Here is a 25,318-nt window from a genome sequence, read left to right on the forward strand (position 1 = left end):
TGGGTGTGGGCTGAGAAAGGGAAAGCAATGTAGCACAAGTAGTGGCCATAGGAAGCTGAGTCACCTAATTATATAACTTATTGTACCTTCCAGACCTGCTGTAGACCTATCATATATATTATATATATATATAGGTGACAGACTGGGACTGCACTTAACTGAGCCTATGGTATGGGGGATCAAATGACATAATTAATTTATAGTGGATACCTTAGGTCATGTGGTCATCAAATGTCCAAGGCCAGGAGTTCAAGAGCCTAGGAATGTGCTTTCAAGGGGAAAAATCAGCAGCTGTTTCTCTGAGGGAGAAAATCAACAGAAAAGCCTGGTGTTTTCCCACAACATTAGAATTCTAAGTTTTGATTTTTATATAGGGCTTGCCCCATGATTGTTAAGTCATCCCCTTTTTTGGTGGGGGGTGGGGGATGAGCTATAACACTTTTAGGGAATCACGATGAGATTTATTGGGAACGGAGGCCATAGCCAGTCAGCATCTTTCCTTTCATGTTTTCTTCATTGAATTATATTTCTTCCTAGCTGACTTATTCTAATATTTATTATAGAAATGTATTGAATATATTTTAGCTCTCCTTCCCCAAATATAAATCATTGATGCATTATTTACCTATCATACTTCCCTAAATTTGGAAAATATCAGAAGCTTCTTTATATCCTTTTTCATGCTTCTAAGGAGTTTGCTAGAAGTATCTTCTTTTTTAAAAAAAAAAAAAATCAAGTTACTTTGTTGTAAAACAAAACACAGATAGATCCCCTCTTCCAAGTGAAATATATAGCTTAGTCAATTAGAAAGTGAAAGTGAAAGTCGCTCAGTGGTGTCTGACTCTTTGCGACCCCATGGACTGTATAGTCCATGGAATTCTCCAGGCAGAATACTGGAGTGGGTAGCTTTTCCCTGCTCCAGGGGATCTTCCCAAGCCAGGGATTTAACCCAGGTCTCCTGCATTGCAGGCGGATTCTTTACCAGCTGAGCCACAAGGGAAGCCCAAGAATACTGGAGTGTGTAGCCTATCCCTTCTCCAGCAGATCTTCCCAACCCAGGAACTGAACCTGGGTCTCCTGCATTGCAGGCAGATTCTTTACCAACTGAGCTATGAGGGAAGTCCAGCTTAGTCAATTACCATAAGGCAAAAACATTTTTAACTACAACCAAAGTTCAGCAAGTAAAAATTACCACCCACTCCAGAAGCCCCTTCCATGTTCCCTGTGTCAATCACAACCCCTTACTTCCCTTCACAAGTAACTACTACCTACGCTTTAACAGTGATCACCCAAATATGCATCCTTAGGTCCTATAGTTTAGCAGTTAAAAAAAAATGAGTGTGCTTATTAAAAAAAATGCTACAGCTTTCTTTTAATCTATAGGTTCCTGCTCCATCTCTCTTTTCCTTATAGTTTATCTGTGGATGAACCCAGTCTGCTGACCCGTAGAGTTTCTCACGGTCATGACACATTCCACTGTTCCTCTGTCTTCTGTAGCCCTGTAATGTGGTAGAAGGATTTAGAGGCTTGATCAGACTCAGATATAATTCTTTTGGCAACATTCTAAGAGCGTTCTTCCATCAGGAAGCATGTAATATCTGTCTTGTCCTTTTTGTGATGCTAACTCTTGCTGATGCTCAGTGCTTAGATTCCTTTATTCACTGGGGCTGGCAAAATGGTTATATTTATTTTAGACTTATGTTTTCATTTATCGGATGGAATACTTTCATAAAGAATTGCTTCCCCTCATCTACTTTTTGATTACCCAGTGGTGCTAGTCACATAGGAGAGACAAGATAAATATTTGACTCTTCTATTTACCAAGCATCAAAACCATGAATCTGAGTCCCTTTCATCTTCCAATATTTTGCATATATATATATGCATGACTTTGTGGACTTAAGCATATTTGATGTGTTCCATTTAATTGCAGTTATCTTTTTGAAACCTCAAAGCCTGACAGAAGCCTCTTAAAGTTGTCTCCTGTTTATTTTTCCCGGATGTCCTTTGTAGATATGAACTCCATGGACTGAAAACTCAAGAACAACTTCTCTAGCTCAGCCTTTTCTCCATTCATTTATGGCCTTAACTTACCAGGGAATATGTTTGAAGAGCGGGCACACCCTCTATAGAAAGAGAATATGTGCTTTCTGTTTACAAATATTCCTGGCTTTGTATTGAGAGCCTGGAGCACTGGCTTCCTGTCGGGCCATTCTCCCCTGAAAAGGAGATTGCTTTGCCAGTGTTGTCCACCTTTTCCGGAAAGATTTGATATTAATAGTTTTTCTCCAGAATGACTTGTTCTTCTATGAGGCATGTGCTCTTGCCTAGTCAAACTTACCTGCAATAGAATTAAAAACAGCTGAAAAACTGTCTTTTACTGCCCTCCCCCTGAAATTCCCTATGTAATCCAATAAATATCTGTAAATTAACCTTTGGGAAAGATAAATTAGTCTTATTAAATGCGAGATTGCCTCAGGCTTCTTGGGGTGGGGTAGAAGGACTTGCTTTCAAAATGTGCTGTGCCTTGAAAATGTAATTTCCTATGCCCAGTGGAAATTTATCACATCCCTCGCCTCTGGGTAACTTGCTTTTCCTTTAGTTCAAATGCTGTGTTTTCTGTTTTCATCCTCTCAAGCTTGGACATTCTGAACTTTTAAATTCTCTCAGTTCTATTTCTGTGACAGTGGTTTTCGGTCAACAGAAGTGAGAAGTTGATGAGGAAGCATTGACGGAAGAAGTGATACTTGGCCCAGCATACAAAACAGAACCTCCCACAGGAGAGAGTAAAGGTGGTTTTGAGAAGCTTATGGCGTCAACACCTGTGACAGTTTTCTTTTGGTTTATTTCATTCAAATTTTTAGGCTAGATAATATGGATTTACAAAAATACCCATTTATAAAAATGGGTATTTTTATTGTGTAAGACTCTTCTGGAAAATGTCCCTTCCCTTCAGTTGTGTCTGACTCTGTATGACCCCATGGACTGTAGCCCACCAGGCTCCTCTGTCCATGGGATTCTCCAGGCAAGAATACTGGAGTGACTTGCCATTTCCTACTCAAGGGCATCTTCCTGACCCAGGGATCAAGCCCACGTCTCTTATGTCTCCTGCATTGGCAGGTGGGTTCTTTACCACTTTTGGTTTATATCATTCATGTTTTTAGGATAGAGAATATGGATTTATACTTATGGATATTTTTATTGTATAAGAATCTTCTGGAAAAGATCTGTCTGATTCCCTGGGCTTAAGTGCCGAGCCTGATAGTCAAGGCCATTCACGGTCTTACTACCATCCTCACTCTGAACACTCAGTGACTCCCTATTGTCTTTTGGACAGAGCATGCAATTTTCCTACAACTCCTATTTACCTCCCCCGGCTCATCTCCTTGGCTTTTCTGTGGGCACCTCTTTAGATCAGCTATATTAGATGGTTCCCATTTCCCTGGCATACCCCATGCTTTCCTACTTTGGCTTTTGCTCACATAATTCCATTTGGAATGACCTTGCCTCCCATTGCTAACTGCAGAAATATTACTATAATATCTTAACACGAGCTTGAAATTCCTTTTTTCCCCAAGATTCTCTTCCTGATTCTCCAAAGGAATTACTTCATTCCTCCTTTGAATTCTTTGAAATATATTGTTTTGATATATGGTTAAAGATTGCTATTGGCATCCTTTACGTATTTGTTTGATACGTGTGCTTATGGGATATAAGTAGGATGGACATATACCCAAATGTTATTGAGACAGTTCCAGTTTTCCTGGGCTAGTCTCAGAGTATGTGCTGTCCCAGTACCCTGTCTGGTTAACTCCCTGTTGCCTTCTCCTTAAGCTTCCCAGGTGATGCTAGTGGTAAAGAACCTGCCTGCCAATGCAGGAGACAGAAGAGGTTTGGGTTCGATCCCCGGGTTGGGAAGATCCCCTGGAGAAGGGAATGGCTACCCACTCCAGTATTCTTGTCTGGAGAATCCCATGGACAGAGGAGTCTGTCAGTCTATAGGGTTGCAAAGAGTCAGACATGACTGTAGTGACCTAGGATGTACATGCCTTCTCCAAAGTATCTTGATCTGAATGATGAATTAAGTAGTCACCCATGGAATAAGTCACTGGGGGACTGGGGCTGCCTCATACTCATTCTTGAATTGCTGGTCATTTATCAGGAGGGGTGATGGAACCCACATACGGTGGGCAAAGGGGCAAAAAAGTTCACAGGAAGGAGACTGCCTTGTGCTGGGGCAGGGCCCACATTGCAGAGGCCATCAGGAAATGCTAGAGATCAGTTTTGACTCCTCCCAGAGCTAGTCCTCCTCATGGCATTGCCTGGAGCTATTACTTTCCCATCAGAAAGTTAGATTCCCTGAGGATTTAATAAACAATCTCTCCCAACATGAAAAGCTATGGGCATTGTTTCTTCCTTGGGTCCTTGCAGTTGGAGCTTCAAAGAATACTCGGGTATTGTGTAGAATATTGAATATGCACGTGAAAAGGACTTTGTTTATTTACTTGTTATTTATTTATTTTCCATTTCTTTTCATTTTTAAAATTAGCCTGCAGAAAAGTCAACAGAACTGTACATAGTGATAGTCCCTTCATTTTGATACATGAACTTTTCCTCTCTCGCTTAGTTCATATTTATATACGTCGGATTAAGTTTGTGTTTAAGTACGATGTATGTATAATGTCCACATTCTCCTTTTGCATCATTTGTATATAGTTTGAGTACATCATGGTACTTCACCCCAAATACTTCCACATGTTTCTTTTAAGGATATGGACATGCTTCTAAGTAACCGCAATGTCATTATTACACCCAAGACAATTAACAGTAGTTCTACAAAGACATCTAATATACAGTCCATACTCAAATGTCTTCAGACAAGTTTTGGATCTTGAATCCATTTGATCCATTATGTCTCTTTCATCTCTTTTAATCTTGTATAGTCTCTGTGCCTGTTTTTGGTGTCTGTGTAACTTATTTTTGACATACAGTGTTTGAAATCCTTCCCCCCTCACCCTTGAAAGAATTTTGCCTTTACTCAGATTCTTCCTCCTCCTCTCTCTTCTAAAGAAGGTTGCCAGATCTGCTCTCTGCTGTTTAGAATTCCCTGATGAAGACTCTAAAGATAGGTTAATGGGCTGGAGTGAGTGAGAGGCGGAAGGAGTTTGGTCTTGAGGCTTTAGAAAGGCCCAAGCTCCTCTCCTGTGGTCCACACCCACCCTGCAGCTCTGAAGTGTGGGGCCTTGGAGAGGAGCGGAAGGAAATTGGAAGGAAAACTGCTGTGAGCTATGTATTAGATTCTTTTTAGTATTTTTCCAGAACCAGGAAAGATTATGTTTATTAGTTACTTTTGGGCTATGTTTTCCTGGAATATGACATCCCCTCAGAATGAGGCTTCAGGGGAAGTCAGTATTTATTCTGCTCATACACAATCTTTGCTCTTCAAAGGAGAAAGCATTAACACCCAGAGAGAGAGAAAGCTTTCTTATAACTATGGTCGTAAGCTTTAGAATGTCTTAAGAGGATTTTAGCAGACTGCAGAGTTTTGTCATCCAAATTGGGACATGTTTGAGAGTGAAACATTTATAGTGAATATTAAATAATTATTGACAATGAAAATATTTATTTCAGGCCATGTGCTTAAATCAGGTTGGTGTCAGGCAAACCAAAATATATGGTTAACCTGGTTATATACACCTGCTTTTTGCATCACAATTTATCTTGTCCAAATGGATAAGAGTTAAAAATAAACATGGAAAAATGAAAAAAATGAATGCAGGTACACTACTATGCATAAGTATTAGATTAAACCATATGAAACTCTTATAAAAGCCACAATTTCGTGAGATATCTACAATGATTTCAAAATTTGGGCATATCTGCTGTTTATTTCTTTAAGTAGTGAATTCTTTGAGGATAAGAATTGTTCATTTTTCATTCTGTTGTTTGTTTTTTGTTCATTTTTCATCATTTATTAGTACCTACAGCATGTAAGCAGTATGCTAGATGCTGGGGATAGATCAGTGACACTGAGAGGGATACCTGGTTCCTAAGAGCAATATAATATTTAGTTAGAACTGAGCATAAAGGAAAAGCATAGTAAGTTCATGTTTGTTATTTGGTGTTGCAAAAACAAGCAATTAAATGCCAATTGAAGTACCAAATTATCTTGCTGCCATTCTTGTGGCACCCTCACAACTGATATCTGAAAACATGTGTCCCCCTGTGTACCCTCTTTATTCTGCCTTAAAGAAGAATTGCCTCAAAGATATGACACGGTTTTTGCAAGGAACAACACAAGGAGCTTGTAGTAGAAGAACGATGTGGAGGTGCATGAGGCATCATGGATGCTCTGACTTAAGTTTTTTCAGGGACCTGTCTGAGCTGCAAGAGAGGAAGTGATCCTTAATTGCTTGGTGGTAATGAGTGGAAAATTATTCATAGAAGCAATGAGGCCGGAGATACCATGCATTGGCTTAAAATTTTTATTGAGTGCTAGGCCTCTGGGGATTAACTTTGGATCTAAACTATTCCTAATCACAGAGTAAGTGTCCACTGAGGATGGTGAACTTTTAACTAACCTACCACAGAAGTAAGCAGACAGCTGTCAGTTGTGATAAATGCAAAAAGGGAAAGGAATAGCAGGTTGCAAAGTACATCAGAGAGGGATAAAATTTTCTTTTGGGGGTCAAGTAAGATCTCTCTGAGGAAATCATCTTGAACTTGAGACCCAGTGGAGGGCAGCAGACCCTACAGGGATCTGGCTGGAGCTCAGCAGTGGAGGAAGAGGGTAGTGCGAGGTGAGGTCAAGGAATTTTCATCTGGAAAGAAGTGGAATTGTTAGATGGGCCCTTTAGAAGGTGAGATGGGAAGGTGTTGACCACTTAGGATGTGGAGACCTGAATATCACAATGGAAACCAATCAGTGGAGAACTGTACACAGTTTGGCAAGGCTGGAGTGTGGAGTGTGAAGCCAGACACCATCTTGAATATTGAGTCCTTCCTGTAAGTAACAGGGAGTCATTGAAGAGTGGTATGAGTAAGGGAATGACGTATCAATTGTGTATTTGAGAAAGAGAAATCTCAAGGATGAATGAATTCATTGAAGACATCAAAAGCTGGAAGATCTTGCAGTTGTTCAGCAGATTGGGGATGAAGATTTGATCTGAGATAGTGGCAGTAAAGAGGCAGAGTAAGAGACAAAGATCCTTTGTAAGCACAATCTATAGAATTTGGTTTTTGATGAGAAGAGAAAGTGGACTATGGTCAGGTTCCTCGTTTGTGTGATTAATAAGAAGGGATGGCAGGGTGGGGGACTGGTTTGGGTAACACATGATGAATTAGGTTTGTTCCTGATAAGGGCTGGGGCTTCCCAGGTGGTGCTAGTGGTAAAGAACCTGCCTGCCAATGCAGGCGATATAAGAGACTCAGGTTCAGTCCCTGGGTTGGGAAGATCCCCTGGAGAAGGGCATGGCAGTCCACTCCTGCATTCTTGCCTGGAGAATCCCATGGACAGAGGATCCTGGTGGGCAATAGTCCATAGGGTCACAAAGAGTCGGACATGACTGAGCGACTTAGCACGCGCTCTGATAAGGGCTAAGTACCTGTAGGAGATCCAGCCTGATGTTAACTAAGCAACTGTTTAGTTAATATTTTCTGAAGTTGATGGAATTCTCTGAATAGTTTTCATATGTTAATATGGTATCTACTGAGAGAGTTGGATGCATTCAAACTACTTAGGAAAGGATTCTTGAATTTTACAACTGACAGATTGCTTTATTTTGAATTACTCATGACAGGCTTTGTGTGTGTGTGTGTGTACGTGTGTTTGAAAGACATTTGACTTTGTCACAGTTCTGAAAATATGTTACTTATGGTATGTTTAGATGGTGGGTTTTCAAAAACAGTTAAATATTACAACTAGGCTTGCTGCATTTTGTGTTTTTCCCCGTTCAGTTTCCCATTAAATATACAAGAATAACATCTGGTACTCTTATTTTTAAGAACTCTGGGGGAAAGAATAGCAGTGATTAGACTGAGCACTTGACAATCATCCAGTTGTAATATTTTTGTCTAGAGTCGAGATCGGGGCTGACTGAAATGTCCATGTCAGGAGCAACACTGTGTAATGTTGCAGAGAAGCCACTTAGGAGAATTCCTAATATGGTTGGAGCATTCTTGAGATGCATGGAATAGCCCATTTGTGCGGTATCATCCGTGATGGGAATGCAGCCTGAATGCATCCAGGCCGGGATGACAGAATCCGCAGAGCACTTCTTTTCTGTTATTTGTCAGGCTATAGCCCCGTTGGCTGATGATGACAATTCCTCCTTCTTTGCTTCATTTGTCAATGGCACATCCTTGGACCCTGAGCTGGAAAGTCCCTTTCCTAGTTTGAAAGTCATATACTGTACGAGATGGAAGGGGCCTCGATAATTATCTTCATGGTAACCTACTCCAGTATTCTTGCCTGGAAAATCCCACGGATAGAGGAGCCTGGAGGGCTATAGTTCATGGGGTCGCTAAGAGTCAGACATGACTGAGCGACTGAGCACAAACCCCTGGCATTTTTACAGATGAGAAAAATGAGATGTGGGGAGGTTAAGCAATTTGGCCGCAGCCATCCAGTTCATTGGGCTTCCCCAGGGGCTCAGCGGTAAAGAATCTGCCTGCAATGCAGGAGACGCAGGAGGTGTGGGTTTGATCCCTGGGTCGGGAGGATCCCCTGGAGAAGGAAATGGCAACCCACTTCAGTATTCTTGCCTGGAGAATCCCATGGACAGAGGAGCCCGTCGGGCTACAACCCATAGGGTTGCAGAGAATTGGACATGACTTAGCAATTGAGCACATCCAGGTAATTACTGAACCCTCTGCTCAGCTCCCCTCCTCGTTCAGAATGGGCAGGAGGGCAGCCTCCCTATTGCTTTTAGTTTGTTATTTGCCAGAACTTCGAGTCTTCCTTCACTTTATAAAGCCTCTGGGAAATAGTCTTAACTCCTTTGAAAGAAGAAAAAACATGTTTACTCAGAAACCTTATTTTTGTTTTTCTCCAAATGGATGTTTGTTTCAAGGCGGTGTGACTCCCCTGTATTCTGAGAGAGCTTTCACCACACTGCATGACATCTCTCTAATGGCCAGGGCTGCCCAGCTGGACATCTGTGCAACAGTCGCAGCAAAAGCTCGTACATTTGGGGGCATGGCAGTGTCTCTAAACTCTGGAAAGGATGGATGCTACAATATGCTACCCAGCCCGTGGCCTGGATTTTTAGGCTGAGTGATCCTGGGAACTTCCTTAGAAGCAACTGTTTATCAAGCCTTCAAACGGATCCTTGATTCTTAAAATTAAAAATCGCAGAGCGCCATCCTGGGACTGAGCACCCTTGGGATTCCTGAGCACCCCGGGACTTGGCTGCTGCTCCTGGGCAGATTGGAGCTCAGTGCAGCCAAGGAAGGGGAGAAGGGAGGTTTGAAGATGAGTTGTGAGTGAGGAGAGGAAAAGAGCTTGTGTGGTGCTGACCATCTACTGTCTCAGCGTTGTGGGGGAAGGACTCGGGGGCCCTTTCCTCAGGCTGGCTCATCATGTCTAGTCGGTCCCAGCTCTCTCTCCAGACTTTCAGGCCTGGGTGTGGGGTGGGGCAGGAGCAGGTGGTCAGCATTGCTCTGGCTTGTTCGTGTTGTGTGTGCTCTGAGATGCCAGGTGCTTGGGTTTAGAAAGCCAAGAGCCTTTATTTTGCTCCTGCTGGAATGTCTCTTCTGTGAGGTAGTGGACGTTGTGGGAACCTTCTTCTGGAAAGAGGGAAGGACCTCAGGGTATAAGACAAGGAGGGAGGAAGATTAATTACTAGCTCAAAACACAATTCGACCACATTTGTAAGAGCTTGGTGAAAGAGAAACAGAGGCCATTGAGTGTGATCTTCTCAACCTGAGCTGTTTCCAAAAGCAGCAAATGAGTGCTGCTCTCTGAGCTAAGAGAATGATGAGAAAATGTGTCCTGGTGGATTTCTCTGCAATCTTTAGAGTAAATAGACTTTTAGAGTAAATAGACTTGCTGTGGCAAACTTAATTCTGTAAGGAAAAGGCCATAGGATACTGCAGCTCTGTGGGAACTCAGAGACGATCTGAGATGGACATGCTCTACTTCCAGATCCCTTCTCCCCTTCTCTCCATGCTGTTCTGGGTCCTGGGAGGCTAGTGTCCATGAACCACATCAATCATGTGTTTGGCCAGTAAGAGGTCTTGCTTTACCATCCCTTGGTGGTTTCTTTAATCCTGTATACATCTTGTAAATAATCCCCTTCATAAAAGCTCCCATTTGAGTATGTGATCTCTTTCTTGCTAGGACCCTGAATGGCTATACCGTTTAATCCTATGTGGCCATTTACAGATGAGGAAACTGAGGCACAGAGACTGGCTTTTCAAATGGTGTCCCTCTTCTCATCCTTTTCCCAGCCATGATTGAGTATTCACAAGCTGAGATCCTGAGGCCCTGGAATGCTGGGCTGAGAATGAGAAAACCTCCGACACTAGAGTCTGCTCTGCGCTAATGTGATGACGCATTTCTAAGAAACTTCCATTTATTTAAAAGCTGTGTCCTTATAAGTGTTATTTTATGTGGCATATCTGGAGAAGGAAATGGCAATCCACTCCAGCACTCTTGCCTGGAAAATCCCATGGATGGAGGAGCCTGATAGGCTACAGTCCGTGGGGTCACAAAGAGTCGGACATGACTGAGCGACTTCACTGTGTGGTATGTGGGGCTTCCCAGCTGGCTCAGTGGGGAAAGAGTTCACTTGCAATGCAGGAGACATAGGCAGATGTTCGTTTGATCCCCTGGTTGGGAAGATCCCCTGGAGGAGGGCATGGCAACCCACTCCTGTATTCATGCCTGAAGAATCCCATGGACAGAGGGGCCTGGTGAGTTGCAGTCCATAAGATCGCAAGAGGCAGACACAACTGAAGCCGCTGAGCACACATACACACATGTAGTGTATATACATAATGGGATATTATTCAGCCTTCAAAAAAAGGTGATCCTGTCAGATGCAATAACATGGATGGTCCTTGAGCATGTTAGTGAAGTGAAGTCACTCAGTTGTGTCCGACTCTTTGCAACCCCGTGGACTGTAGCCCGCTAGGCTCCTCTGTCCATGGGATTCTCCAGTTAAGAATACTGGAGTGGGTTGCCATTTCCTTCTCCAGGGGATCTTTCCAACCCAGGGATAGAACCCAGGTCTCCTGCATTGCAGGCAGATGCTTTATCCTCTGAGCCACCAGGGAAGGATGGTGAGGATGTTATGCCAAGTGAAATCAGCCAGTACTGCATGATTCTACTTACCCAAGCTATCAAAACGTTCAAACTCATAGAAGCAGAAGGCAGAGTGGTGGGAACCGGGGGCTGGGGGAGAAGGAAAAGGGGAGCTGCTCTTCAATGGGCATGAGGTTTCAGTTATGCAAGATGAATGAGCTCTAGAGATCTGCTGTATAGCATCGTGCCAGTGATTAACCAGACTATATTACACAGTTAAAATTTTAAGAAGGTCGATTTCATGTATTATTTTTTTAACCAGAAAAGAGAAGCACAAAAGGTATTTGAATAGGTTAAAAAGTAGTTAGAGAACAGAGTCCCTCTGGGAGGACACTGTCCATGGGGGCGCGGCTGGGTTGGCAGAAAGGAAGGAAATGCCTCCTTCCTCCAGCAGGGAAGCACCTGCTGCAGGGCGGGGCTGGGGATGAGGGTGGGCTCTGCCCACCCTCCTCGGCTCATGCCTCCTGCACCCTCCCAGCTCCAGCAGGCGAGGAATCAGAGCTGCTGGTCATGCCTCTGACCATGAGTGAGTGTTGAGTGTGTGTGTGTGTGTGTGTGTGTGTGAGAGAGAGAGAGAGAGAGAGAGAAGGAAGGAGAGGGAAAGAATGAATTCACATTCTTCCTTTTAGTAACTTTCCCAGGTTCTCTTGAAGAGTGTTTTTTGACCTCTCATATTTCATTGCTTCTAAGACATGCTTTACTTTCCTCACATGTTAATGCTCTGATACCCGGCTGTGTCTGACACTGAAAGCACCTTTTATTGCAACTGGTCAGGCGATGGCTGTGTTGCAGCTGCGTGTCCTGTGTGTGCGTGAACTTGGTAGATCTGGGGGCACAAAACAAGTGAAACCGCTCATTGTTTCAGTCTGTGGTCCGTTGCATGATCACCAGAGAGAGGGATGTGGTCCTAGTGCTTAGTGAAGTCTTCTGCTGGCACCTGTAAGTAAGATTTTCTTGCCAGCATCAACACTGTGGAAAGGCATCAAAAACTTAGAAGGAAATCCCCAATGCAATACTCTTTTAAGACACGTTGCATCACTGAGTTTCTTGGTGGCACAGAGGACAATATTGTGTGGAAAAACACAGTCATTGGACCCTGTGACAAAAGTGATTCAAAAGTGTGAATCACTTCTGTGATTGGATGTCTAAATCAAATTAAATTGGAGCACCCAACCAATTTATTTCACTAATATTTTTACATTTTCTTTTTTTATGAGTATAATAAAACCCACCTACCCTATTATTAAGCCTAATAGAGCCTTTTCAGTAAATACCTGATATTTAAGATACAAAAAAATTTTACAAAATTAAGAATTTTACAAGAGATATTAAGAATTTAAGATACAAAAATTCTTAATCTTACTAGTGTATCACAGTTTAATTTGCAACCATTTTTTTCTTTCCTAATGTTACATAAAATAGCGTTGTCTCTCACAACCAGTGAATCTTAATCAATGAAGTACAGTAATGAAGTAGGAAGTTGATTAAATTATCATTATGAATCAAAAGATGAGTTGGAAAGCTAAGAACTGAGGAATGAGTTTAGTAATCCTTTGATTCAATATTTATTAAATGTCTACTGTGAGACCAGCACTGGGATTGGCATGAGGGTACAGCAATGAACAAAGCAGATATGATCGCTGGGCTCACAGTGAAGACAAGATATATTGAATAAGTAGTTGCATGTATGATATCATAGAGAAGACATGCAGGTTTCTTTGGAAGTATAAATAAAAGAGCTTAAGATGGTCAAGGGGAGCAGATGGCCCAAGTGAGGATGTGACACTTAAGCAGAGAATGGAAAGATGAGCAGGAGTTAGCCAGGTGGAGGTGAGTTGGGGAAGGGGAGGGTAGTCCTGGCAGAGGGAACCACGTGTGAAAGCTGGGACCTGGCTAGGAGAGACTGAAGCAAGTCCAGTGCAGTGGGAGCCCAGACAGTGGTACGGGGATGAGAGACAGGCTAGAGAAGTAGGCAGGCCTCAGATGACCAAGGGCCTGATAAGTCATGCCAGGGAACTTGGCTGTCATCCCATGGGTAAGAGGAGCTTATGGGAGGGGTTTCAGGAGGGGTGTGGTGTGTCATGCTCAAGTTTTAGAACTTTGCCCTGGCTGTGTGCAAAAATGGAATGCTGTAGATCAAGGGCAGATGAAGAGAATGTGGTGGCAGTCATCTTCACCGAACAAGAGATGTGGTAGCTGGGAGGGGGAGAAGATATCAAATGATGCAAGAGAATCCTGTACCAAACAATAGTCCCCATCACTGACAGCTTTCCTCAGATATTATATCCATAGTTGCTGATAACATATAACAATAACTTTCTTTCTTTTTGACAGAGTGACTTCTTCTGACTTGAGCTTGCAGAGTGCTTTGAGAGATCCTCTACCAGGTAAATGCAGAACAAATTTCCTCAGGTTTATAAACCATGACTTTCTCCCAAGATTTCCTGAGACCAAAATCCAACATCTTATTTAATCCCTGCAACAGCCCTTAAGTTAGGTTTATTTCCGTGTTATACAGGAGGAAATTGAAACATAGAGAAGTTAGACAGCTTGCACAGAGAAGTTAGATCAACATGCACAAAGGCATTCATCACACCATAAACCATACTTGCCAGATAAAGCAAAACAAGAGGAGAGAGCTGAAATATCCAACAGCAGGCAAACTGTTAAATCATTTGGTGAAGTTACTTTAATAATAGTCTATATGAGATTAAGAAGTTTTTTTCCTATTCCTCATTTGCTAAAAGCAAATTAATTATTTCAGGTATTGAATTTTATTGAAAGCTTTTCTAATCTACTAAGCTGTTAAAATGATTTTTATTCTTTATCTGTTCATGGTAATTTCTATTAACTGATTTTCTAATATTAAATACCTTGCATTGCTAAGGTAAAACCAACTTGGTCATGATGCATTATCCTTTCTATCTTTAGCTAAGATTTAGTTTTAGTCCTGAGATTGGATAGTTTTCCTTTCTGGTATTTTCCGTGCCAGGAATGGTTTTCAAAATATTGGAATTACTTGCTACTTGAATGTTTGATGATAAAGGATTAAAACATTTGAGTCCTGTTGTTTTCTTTGAAAGGAGAATTTTTACCTGCTCATTTAATTTCTGATTTATTTGCATTTTCTGATTTCTTCTTGAGTCAGTTTTGACAAATTTTGTTTTTGGTTATATATTCATTTTCTGTTGGATATATATGCAGCAAGGGAATCTCTGGATCGGGGGGGGGTAAGTATACATTCAGTTTTAGCATATAATATCAGTTTTTCTAAATGCTTGTATTGATTTAAAATTGACACGCTAAGCGGGAGTATATGAGAGTTCCGATTGCTCTGTATCCTTTTCAGCACAAGGTATTTCTGTTTGTTTGATTATTTAGTCTGTACTAGTGGGTGTGAAGTATTACAGTGTCGTTGTAGTTCTGTATTTGCTTGTAGATTAATGAAGTTGGATGCTCTTTCATATGTTAATTGACTATTTGAATATCTTGTTTTGTCAAAAGCCCTTTCTAGTCTTAAAAAAAAAGGGGGGAAATGCTTATTCAGGTCTTCTGAAACAAAAAATTGGGTTGCTTTGTTGAATTGTCTTATTGAATTACAGATATTTTTAATAATATATGTTCTGGATTTGAGGTCTTGTTAGAATATATATGTTGTAAATACCTACTTTTGTTTCCTATGGTTTACCTTTTCACTCTTTGTGGACAGAAATTCCTTTAAAATAGTGTAAATTATCCATTTTTTTTCCTTTTGTGGTTGGCACTATTGTACTTATTTAAGAAATCTTGGCCTTATTCTAAGATCACAAAGAAGTTGTACGTTTTCATCTGAAAGTTATATTATTTTCCTTTTACATTTGAGCCACAATACATCTGGAATTGGTTTTATTGTGTACGGTGGGAGGCAGAGGATCAAGATTGATTTTTTCCATGTGGACATGCACCTGATCAGGGGCCATCCTTTGGTCATAGCTCTGTTTATATACTTGTTTATTTCGGTTAGGCTCACTAAGGTACAATGAACACAGTAAAATTCATTCTCTTGAAATTGACGGTTAGATAAGCTTGAACAGTTCTATAACCACCACCACAATCAAGATGCACCACATACCCAACCTCTGAGGGAATGCTCCTTTGTAGTAACAATCACTCATCTGATTTCTGTTCCTAGATTTTTTTTTTTAGAATATATAAATGAAGCCATAGAGTATGTAGACTTTTGTTTCAGATTTCTTTTTAAAAAATCTCAAAGAATCTCAAAAATTCATCCCTGTGTTGCAGTACCAGTTGTTTGTTCTTTTTTTTTTTAAGAGTAGAATTCCATTGTGTAGATGGAACACAATTTGTTTATCCATTCACCAATTGATGAACATTTAGATTATTTATAGTTTTTGGCTCTTATGACTAAAGTTATTATAATTGCTCACTTTGTACGTCTTTGTATGGATATATGTTTTAATTTCTCTTGGGTAAATTACTAGGTTTATTGAGTCATATACTGTGTAGCAAGTATATATTTAACATTATACAAAAAAATCCCTCTAGCTGTTCCCAAAGTGATTGTGCCATTTTGCATTCCATTCAGCAATGTATGATATTTTAGTTGCCCCATGGTCTTTTTCCAGATGGCGCTAGTGATAAAGAATTATTCAGGAGATATAAGAAACTTGTGTTCGATCCCTGGGTTGGGAAGATCCTCTGGAGGAGTACATGGCAACCCACTTCAGCATTCTTGCCTGGAGAATCGCATGGACAGAGGAGCCTGGTGGGCTACAGTCCATAGAGTTGCAAACAGTCAAACACGACTGAGTGACTTAGTACACACACAATCTCTCCAGAACTTGGTATAATCAGTCTCCGTAATTTGGGCAATATGAGTTGGTATGTAGTTTTATCTCATAACTCTAGTTCTTGTTTCCCTAATCATTAATGATGTTGAAAATTTTTTCATGTGCTTCTTTGCCATCTGCCTGTCTTCTTTGGTGGAGTGTCTATTCAAATCAGTCACCCATTTTAAAAATAAAGTCATCTATCTTTTCATTTTTGAGCTACAATAAAATATTATTCCAGATACAAAGGGAAGGGAAGTCGCTCAGTTGTGTCCGACTCTTCGAAACCCCATGGACTGCAGCCTACCAGGCTCCTCCGTCCATGGGATTCTCCAGGCAAGAACACTGGAGTGGGTTGCCATTTCCTTCTCCAACGCTTGAAAGTAAAAAGTGAAAGTGAAGTCGCTCAGTCGTGTCTGACCCTCAGCGACCCCATGGACTGCTGCCTTCCAGGCTCCTCCGTCCATGGGATTTTCCAGGCAGGAGTACTAGAGTGGGGTGCCATTGCCTTCTCCATTCCAGATACAAATCCTTTATCAAACGTGTGCTTTTCAAATACCCTTTCCCAGCCTGTGGATTGCATCATTCAAAGAGCAGAAATTTTTAATTTTCATGAAGTTCAGTTTATCAATTTTTTTCTTTGCTGGATAGCAGTTGTGTGGCCTAAGGAGTCCTTGCTAAAACCAAAAATACAAAGATGTTCTTTTTTTTTTTTCCTAGAAATTGTATAGCTTTTTAAAAAGCTTTTAGTTTATTTTTAATTGAAGGATAATTGCTTTACAATTCCCAGATGGCGCTAGAGGTGAAGAACCTCAGCCAATGCAAGAGATGTAAGAGGTGCAGGTTCGATCCCTGAGTTGGGAAAATCCCCTGAAGGAGGAAATAGCAAACTATTCCAGTATTCTTGCTTGGAGAATCCCCTGGACAGAGGAGCCTGGTGGGCTATAGTCCTTAGGGTTGCAAACAGTTGGATACGACTGAAGTGACTTAGCACAGCATATTGTGTTGGTTTCTGCCATATATCAACATGAATCTGCCATAGATATATGTATGTCCCCTCCCTCTTGAACCTCCCTCCCACCTCCCACCCCATCCCACCACTCTAGTTTGTCTCAGAGCATGGGATTTGAGTTCTCTGTGTCATACAGCAAATTTCCACTGGCTGTCTAATTTTACATATGATAATGTTTATGTTTCAATGCTACTCTTTGAATTTATCCCACCCTCTCCTTCCCACATCATGTCCATAAGTCTGTTCTCTAGGTCTGCGACTCCATTGCTCGCCTACAGATAGGTTCATCAGTACCGTCTAGATTTCATATATATGCATTAATATATGATATTTGTTTTTCTCTTTCTGACTTCCTTCACTCCGTATAGTAGGCTCTAGGTTCATCCACTTTATTAGAACTGAGTCAAATGGCAGAGTAATATTCCACTGTGCATATGTACCTTTTTATGGCTGAGTAATATTCCATTGTGTATAGGTACCACAACTTCCTTTTCCATTTATCTGTCGATGGACATCTAGGTAGCTTCCATGTCCTCAGTTCAGTTCAGTCGCTCAGTCATGTCCCACTCTTTGCAACCCCATGGACTGCAGCATGCCAGGTTTCCATGTCCTAGCTATTGTAAATAGTGCAGTGATGAACATTGGGGTACATGTGTCTTTTTCATCATGGTTTCCTCAGGGCATATGCCTGGTAGTGGGATTGTTGGGTCATATGGTAGTTTTATTCCTAGGTTTTAAGGAATCTCCATACTGTTCTCCATAGTGACTGTATCAATTTACATCCCCACCAACAGTGCAAGGGGGGAATGCAAATTTCTCCATACTTTCTCCAGCATTTATTGTTTGTAGATTTTTTGATGATGGCCATTCACACCAGTGTGAGGTGATACCTCAATGTAGTTTTGATTTGCATTTCTCTAGTAATGAGGGATGCTGAGATCTTTTCATGTGTTTATTGGCCATCTGTGTGTCTTCTTTGGAGAAGACATTTTTATTTTATTTTTTATTTTTTGGCCCTGGCATGCAGAATCTTAGTTCCCTGACCAGGGATCAAACCTTTGCCCCCTGCAGTGGAAGCTCAGAGTCTTAACCACTGGATCACCAGAGAAGTCCCAATCATAGCTATTTTAAAGTCTCTGATTATTCTAGTATCTGGGTCATCTCTCTGTCTAGTTCCATTGGTGGCTTTATTTTAACAAACGGTTGCTTTACCTTGGTCTTTTGAATGTCTTCTTAATTTTGCTTGGATGTTGTTGGTAGAAGAGCAGTAGGTAATAAAATTGATAATATTGCCACCCAGAAATGGGCGCAGTTCTTTTGCAAGATGGTTAATGTAACAATGGTTTAGTCCTTTGTTGGCAGTTGATAAGATCAGTAGTTGGGAGTTTGGGTGGGGTTGGACTCTTGATTGTTGTCACTTTCTCTCGCCCACCAGACTGCAGAGTTTTCCAGTCGTGGACTGAAGTTACCTCATGCTTAGTGTGTGGCCTGGTGTACCAGAGTTTTTCTCACTGTGTAGACTCTGTCCTCAGCTTTCAGCGGACCCTGCACTCTCAGGGCAAAGCTCAGGGCAAAGCTGTAGCCATGTTGGGGGCTTCCCTGTTCTTCTGGTCCTCCCTCAGTCTTGGGTAGGCCTTGGGGCTTTGCCTGTGTTCCTGTTCCTCTTCATGGCTTTCAGTTTCTGCTTGCTTCTGTAGGTGGCTTGGGTAGGAGAGAGCTCCCTGCAATAGTAGCAGACCTCTTCTTTGTGTCAGTGCAGGATCCTAGGCCTAAGAGTCCCTTGTTCTGCCATCAGAGCAGGACCAGCAGCTCCAGTATCACCTGAGAGCTTGTTAGAAGTACAGAATCACAGGTCTCATGCTCAGACCTGATGAATCAGGATGTGCATTTTGACGAGATCCCTGAGGGAGTCATGTGCACTTTGAGAAGGGGTGTTTCACACAATCACTGTTTCTTTACCTTCTTTCTGCTGCTTCTTTTTTTTGTCAATTGTGTTTTTCATAATGAGATTAAGATCCTTCAAAGTCAAAATATTGTGAAAGTAACCCTACTTTAAGAATGGTGCACCCATATTTAAATTAGAACATTTAATTTTTTTTCTAGTTAAATTATTGAATTTAATTGAACAATTACCACTGATATGCATATTTAAAGGTTCTTAGTTTCAAATACTTTTTTGAGCTTTGCGTTCCTAGCACTCAACAACCTTGAGTCTTTCTTGCAGCCGGGATTTTTCTGTTGCTTCCTCATAAAAAGGGGTTTCTTAGATTTCTGAAGCCTGCCTCCTAGGGGCAGTTCTGTCTTCCTCTCCACCTTGGGTTCAGCTCAAACAACAGGTTGCTTCGTGAAATTTCTATTGATGCTTCACAGCCTGACCTAAAGGGTTCTAGCAAGGACCCACGCCTCTGACAAAGTTCTTGCCAAGAGACCCTCAGCTTTTGAATCTTTCCAACTTTGAGTATTTTATTGATGCAGTGATGGGGCTGTGCTGCCAGAATTTTAGTTTCCTCTATTTTTTTCTCAACTTGCAATAAATTTTACATTTAATTGATTTAAACTTAATTAAATATAAATTTAAAATTTACATTTACTTTTACATTTATCCTAATTTCTAATTTGTTGTCTTTCCTTTGATTTCATCAGAAATGTTGGCCAAGATTGCTGGATTACAGCATCTGCTTTCCTTTTGTCTTTACCTTTGCTTTTGTGTCCCAGTATTTTGAGGCCTTCCCCTTCCCCTCCTTTTGCCTCCTCCTTGCGGCCCCAACCCCACACGCCTTCATGAGAGACATCAAGTCAAAGAGTTCTGGCTATATCATTAACTTGTTTTAACATATATTGTTCAACTTGCAGCCATCATGGTAGTAATCCAAGCAAATGGACAGAGAGGGGCACAAGATCATGCCTCTTAGCTGAGTGAGCCCAAGTGAAGAGTTGCCCTGGTTTCCGGGGACCAGTGAATTATGCTTTAATCTCAGTCGTCACCCTTAGCTGCAAGGGAGCCTGGGAAATATGTCTTAGAGTTGGGCATATTGTTGGTGCAAAAGAAATCAGGGCTGGGTTTGCTATGGGTAGAGAACTAGATGCAATTATCAGACAGGGAGCTAGATTTCAGCTTCATTCCTGATAATCCTAGATTGGAGGATGAGCTTAAATTATGGACAAGATCAACTAGAATCAGGTATCCTATTACTTTTATTGCTGAAGATTTCTTTCATGGGAAAGAAACATACATGCTGCTGAAGCCAGAAATAGAGAGAAGGGAAGATGCCCAGACCTGCACTTTCCCTCACTCAGTCTGAGCAATTCAAGGAGTCACTCCCTTGAGGAGGAGTGAAGGGATGTTGTGAAGTGTAGAGGTCACCTTCCAACAGTTTTAAGAAGACAAACGATTTTGTTTTATGTGCCCAGGCAGGAATGCTGGGAAGGAGAGAATGATGACCTCCTAATAATTGTTAAATATACATGTGTGTCAGACACACACACACACAGTGTCTTATTGTATATTATGACAGTTGTGTTATATTTATTTCTTTATATATTGGGTTGGTCAAAAGGTTTGTTTGGGTTTTTCCATAAGATGTTACGGATACATCTTATGGAAACACCATTTTCCATAACATGTTTTCCATAAGATGTTATGAACCCAAATAAACCTTTTGGCCAACCCAATATTTCCCCCAACTCCTACTTCTAATGACCTTGTAAAATCGATCGTAACCTCTTGCAATAGTTGAGAAAAGGGAGAATTCACATGTGTTGGAGTTGTGAAACTCTTGAAAAGGAGATGGGGATGAACCTCTTATAGGTCTGAAAGGTTTTTAGAATTGTTTCAGGTTGAGAAGAAGGGTGAGTCAGGGCAAGTAAACAGCATTGGGCTGTAGTCAGTAGACTTCTAGCTGCTTGGGCAGCTTGCTGCAGGATTCTTTATGATGGCCCCTTTACTGCTGCACAAAAACCAACCCACAAACTGCTGCCTCCACCCCCGCACCCCTGCCCCACCTCCGCTCCCAGCCCAAGGGTTTTGCTGCAGAAGCCCTCAGTGTGCAGCAGAGTCCTTTTGGGCCGCTCTTCTCATAACCACCAACCCTGCTCCCTCCCTGCTCCCTCCGCAAAGCTCAGCTCAGGACTGAGCTGACGCCTAATTGTTGCTGCTGATTGCTTTGCTGACAGTGCTTTGTGGCTATTTTGGTTTTTCTCGAGTGTTTCTTAATTAGAGGAAGTGACATCATGTGCTGTCCAATCAGCCTCTTGCCATATATTATTACATCTGTGGGACCATCGGGTGACATTTGGGCTTGGTCCTGCCAAGCTGGTGTGAGGATCGTGGCCTGTGGTGCAGTTGGCTTGGCAGAGCGGCAGTCCCCGCCAGGCTCTGAGACAGCAGCGCTGCTAATGGTGGGAGGGAAGGGAGTTCTGTATTCCCAGTGAGGCCTCAGAGACCGCGGGGTTCACTGGGGGGCCTGTTCAGGCAGCAACGTCCCACTGAAATCTGACACCTCACAGGGAACCTCATAGGATGCTGTCTTCTCTTTGAAACATGGTGTTTCAGGATTTCTTTGATATTTGCCTTTCTGGCTAATGTGGAGACACCCTTTTATTTTCCCCTGGGAAAAATACAGATACAACCCGAGGAAGGCTGCTGCTTGGTGAAGTATTAGAGGTGGTTTGCCATGCAGTGTAGTGAGCTCTCACTACATTGCTTTAATTACCAGAAAGAACCATCTTAAGTTGTAACAATTCTGAATTATAAAAGAAGTTTGAAGAGATTTACAGCTCTGAACTCCACCAGATTTAACTTTTGGCAGCTATTTTTTAAGGCTCTTTGGTTGAATGCTTTATTTTGGAATAACTGTGTTTATTTGCATATAAACCATGTGCAAAAGTTTAAAAAAATCTATTTGTGTGAGTATGAGTGTGGACCCTTCTTTTCTAATTTTTTTTTTGCTTTGTTTTTGGTATCAATTCATTGCAGCAAGGATTTATTGCGCCTGCTGAGGTGTCCTTGAGCTTAACAAAGCAGTGTGAGACACAGTTCCTCCTTCAAGGAACTTACATTCTAATTAGGGAATCAACATTTGCCAGTGGTCCTTTCTTCATCCTTTCGTTGAAGGCATCTTCACGGTTACATGGCTTTTCTCTAAGAGTGTTAGAGCAGAGAACACAGAATATACGATTATCCAGGATTGGGATGGAAAGAGAACAGAGATATTGAGGGGTCTATGGAGAGAGCATAATCATCTCATGTTGGGCACAGAAGGAAGGGAGGCCAAGGTGTGTGAGTGGGGTTGGATGGAGGTATCATGAAGATGCAGAAAGTGGTTCATGGACATGACGGGTGGAAGTTGAGGCCAAGAGGACTCCATTAGGCCAATAAAGAAATGGGGAACGGCTAAGAGGCAAGAGAAAGAGAACAAAATGCTACTTGACTCTTTCCAGTGAGTCTGTATTGTCTCCTCCACCAGAGGGTATAAAAGGGCAGGTATGACATTTCTTTTGTTTCTCCTTCAGCTCCTGGTTCACCATGTTGCTCAGACCATGTGTTTCCCAAATAGTTCCTGAAGAAGTCCAGCTTCCTCATGGGCTTTCTTTGGAGTCATAGATCAAATTTCTTTCACATATATAGAAATGATTGGTGGGTGGGGTCATTGGTTCACGCAAATGGCAAGCTTCCAAGTGACTCCTGATATAATCTGACGATAGCGTAAACACGCACGTGTATACTAACCACAGTGAAGGGGAAGTCTCCATCATCTGACACTTGTTCAATACTTCCGGGTGAAGGGAAAGTATCATCTTTAGGGAGATGGCCTGAGGAGACTTTCGAGAGTCCCCTGTGCTGGATGTGATTCTGCCTTACCCAGAAAGCCAAACGCTCCTCCTTCCCATAGGCCACCAGGTCTCCTTTTGCTCTTCGTGATTTTGCAGGTGATGTACATTTGAAGGCCCAAATGAACAGCTTAAACTTCTTTCTGATCCCATTACTGTCCCCATGGCCAACTGTTGACTTTTTCTCGTGTCTATATTTAGCTGTAGTAATCTCTGTGAAGGACTTCCACACTTGAAGTCACAGTATAAACTAGATGATAAAATTTAAATTTTGGAATAAAAACTAAAACTTCCCTGTTACTCTCTCCGTTTGTCCCACCCTCTCTTTCCTACCCAATCCCACCCACCCGTGTCCATAAGTCTGTTCTCTATATCTGTGTCTCCACTGTTGCCCTGTAAGGATGTACATCAGTACCATCTTTCTAGATTCCATATATATGCGTTAATATACGATATTTGATTTTCTCTTTCTGACTTACTTTACTCTGTAATAGGCTCTAGGTTCATCCACCTCATTAGATCTGACTCATGTTGATGTATAGCAGAGGCTAACACAATATTGTGAAGCAATTTTCCTTCAATTAAAAATAAATAAGTTTAAAAAAAACAAAGCTAAAACTTGACTCTATCACCCCTGAATAGTCTTGCGGCTCCCTGGGGATTACACGCACTGAGCGTTGTTGGTGATGTGTCTTCTAGTCACTCGGTTGCCCCAGTACTGTCCCGGTCAAGGCTTACAAGTGTGTGTGTCCCCGAAGAGCTTGTGTTGTGCATCCAGTTCAAGCATACCAACAGGGCTCTCGTGCAAATGTTCTTAGGCAGCATTTTGAAGCTCTTTAAGTTGTACCCCAGACACAACAGACTTGACCAGAATTGTGCTGTTACCATGGCATCTGAAGAGCGCCCTTAGAAGCCCGTTGACTTCTCCAGACAGGAAGATGGTAAAACTGCTCTGGGAGGACATTTTCTACCTTAGAAACTCAGAATAGACACTGTGTGTATCTGAAACAGCAAATCTTATTTCCAAAACTTCTCTCCAAGCATCATCTTCTCAAAGACATTCACGGAAAACTTCACTGGTTTATATGCTCTAGCATTGACTTGGAGAAGCTTTTCTTTCATCTCTGATCTGGAAGCTTCTCTTCGAATAAAATAGAAATGTTGAATGGCTCTGGCTAAGAAATCCTTTTGAATTTCAGACAAGAGTTGCAGTAACTGAGCCCGGTTTATTCAGGAAGAGTGGAGCCAGAATGGGTCTGCTGTGAATAAAATGACAGGCCTGCTTTCTTCACAGGCGACTTCTTCCCTCTGACCGAATTCTTTGATGTTAATGTAATTCTCATTAATTGCTAACGCCAAAGCAACAGAGCTTCAATCTTGGAAAGGACTGCCTTTTATAAATTCTTATTGTTTGAGATTTCTGCTAAATGGAAAGACCACTGAACTGCTAGTTTTTTGCTTCAGAGTTAGAAAGCAGGGACTGTTTAAGTCATTACTTTCTATTGCTTGACATTTGTATAACACTTTATAGTCTTCAAAACACTTTCACATCCATTGTTATTTGAGCTTTTTAATGACCCCCGGAAGGTAGATTTTTTTTTTTTTTAATTCCCATTTTTTGGAATGAGTGTACTGAAGGTCAGAAAGATGTAAGCGTGTGCGCTAAGTCACTTCAGTCGTGTCCGACTCTTTGCCACCCTGTGGACCATAGCCTGCAGGCACCTCTGTCCATGGGATTCTCCAGGCAAGAATACTGGAGTGGGTTGCCATGCCCTCCTCCAGGGGATCTTCCGGACCAGGGGATCGAACTGGGTCTCCTGCATTGCAGGCAGATTCTTTACCATCAGAGCCACCAGGGAAGCCCGCAGAAAGATGTGTGCCTCCTTTAAAATCAGTTCTTACCAGATGTAGACCAGGAACTAGAAGCTACCCTCCTCTTCCTAATTCCTCTTCAGATTGCTCTATCATGATAAGCAGTGTGAGGATGGCAAGGGAGAACTGATAGCTTGTTTGGCAATTATCTGCTTAATAGTCTATCTCCCTGGTATGACTTTAAGCTGCCTAAAGTGGAAATGAAAAAAAGAATTTTTTTTGGCTAAGCTGCATGGCATATGGGATCTTAGTTTGCCAATTAGAAATCAAACCCATGCCCTGTGAGTTGGAAGCATGGAGTCTTAATCACTAGACCACTAGGGCAGTCCTGAGATTATTTTATTCACTGCTAGATCCCCAGTACCTAGAATAGTGCCTCAGTTCAGTTCAGTTCAGTCTCTCAGTCGTGTCCGACTCTTTGCGACCCCATGAATCACAGCACGCCAGGCCTCCCTGTCCATCACCAACTCC

General features: G+C 41.8%; 1 protein-coding gene across 3 annotated transcripts in view; it reads left to right on the forward strand.

Moving 5' to 3' along the window:
- The window catches only part of NCALD (neurocalcin delta), a 470,454-nt gene that overhangs the window by 122,933 nt on the left and 322,203 nt on the right, over positions 1 to 25,318 (forward strand). For all 3 annotated transcript variants that reach the window (XM_055546508.1, XM_055546507.1, XM_055546506.1), the window contains one exon: positions 13,640 to 13,692. The gene's annotated coding sequence lies outside the window, so the exon portion shown is untranslated. The remainder of the gene's footprint in view (positions 1 to 13,639; positions 13,693 to 25,318) is intronic.

Source organism: Bubalus kerabau, chromosome 14, assembly GCF_029407905.1.
Source record: "Bubalus kerabau isolate K-KA32 ecotype Philippines breed swamp buffalo chromosome 14, PCC_UOA_SB_1v2, whole genome shotgun sequence".
NCBI lineage: Eukaryota > Metazoa > Chordata > Mammalia > Artiodactyla > Bovidae > Bubalus > Bubalus kerabau.